The sequence below is a fragment of the Gavialis gangeticus genome, unplaced genomic scaffold (assembly GCF_001723915.1).
Source record: "Gavialis gangeticus isolate Ggan-Ray unplaced genomic scaffold, GavGan_comp1, whole genome shotgun sequence".
Lineage (NCBI taxonomy): Eukaryota > Metazoa > Chordata > Crocodylia > Gavialidae > Gavialis > Gavialis gangeticus.
In genome coordinates, this window is record NW_017729030.1 from 53702429 (window position 1) to 53703723 (window position 1295).

Sequence of the window (1295 nt, forward strand, 5' to 3'; positions counted from 1 at the left end):
TTTTTTTGCAAAAATCTTGTTGGTATAATAAAAGATATCAGCTTTGCTACAAGTCCTGATTGCCTTTTCCTCTGCTCCAGACTCTGCAGACTCCTTCTCTCACTCCAGCAGCAGGTCTGGATTTCTAAGGCCCTTAGCCCCTGCTCTTTTGGCCACCTGACCTACTTCTCTCCCAATGGGCTGCCAACACTTTCTCACAGTTCCCATTAGCAGAGTCCTTAGGTGATCTCCAGTCATTATCCCATTAGGGACCTGTTGATCATGGCCTGGAATCCTACAGCCTCCTGGCTCTGCAGCCTGGCTGTGCTCCCAGTATAAGGCATAATGCTGCAGCTTCCCTCCCCAGGGTTTGATAGGCTCCCAGCAGCTCCTGCAGCATCCTGGAGCCTGCCTCTGGCTGTCATAGGACTCTCACTAATACGCAGCCCAGAGTCCTCTTGAAGATGCTGTGCCTCTCTCTGGCCTTCCTCTCTCTAGTAAAGATTTAGGAGCCCTGTTACACAGGGGTAGGCCACACTTGTTGTGTTGACCATGTCCCCTTGAGCAGTTATTGCAGGTATCACTGAAAATGGCTGTGATTCACTGCCCCTTTCATACCCAGCTCCCTTCCTGGCCTGCACCAAAACACATTATCCTCCTAAGCTGGCAATCCCTGTGGAAATGAGTACTCACTGCCACTGCTTTTTCCAAGCCTGAGAGTTACAGGCCCCCTTTCATGCCCAGCTCTTCCTGATGCAGCCATATAAAAGGAAGTCTTGGTACATGAAAACTCAGGTGTCCTGCCTCTTTAAGGCCTAAAAAACAAACCTTGGTGTGTAGCCTGGAGCATGTGAGTAACAGTGATTTGCACACTTCTGCTTGTTGGTCAAAGTAGTTCGGCCAGCACAGGCCTGCAAGGATTGCAATAGCGCGAAGGGACTGAGCTTTGGGAGCTGGTGGGGGAGGTGTGGAGATAGAGGATTATGGCTAAATTACAACTCTCCCTAGGGCTACTTCTAGGCAGAGGCTGCTTCCTCACTAAAAAGTAGTTTTTGAGAGGCAAGTTCCCAGCTACAGCTAGCTCAGGGTGCTTCGAAGGATAGTGGGTTCAAATTCCCCACATAGGAGCTGATGATTAGTCTTCCTTGTCTCTTCCAGTGAGGAAATCCAAGGCGGCTGATGAGAGGAGACGCAGCATTGCAAGACATGCCAGGGACGACTACAGGAGACTGTCACTGCAGGGTGTCCAGAAAAGCAAGAGGGCTGAAGCCTCCGAGAAAGTTCAGGATGGGAAGCAGGGACGACCTTCCCATCCT

General features: G+C 50.6%; 1 protein-coding gene across 1 annotated transcript in view; it reads left to right on the top strand.

The window, feature by feature from the left end:
• Window positions 1–1295, top strand: part of SH2D4A (SH2 domain containing 4A) — a 31389-nt gene that overhangs the window by 23890 nt on the left and 6204 nt on the right. The window lies entirely within an intron of this gene.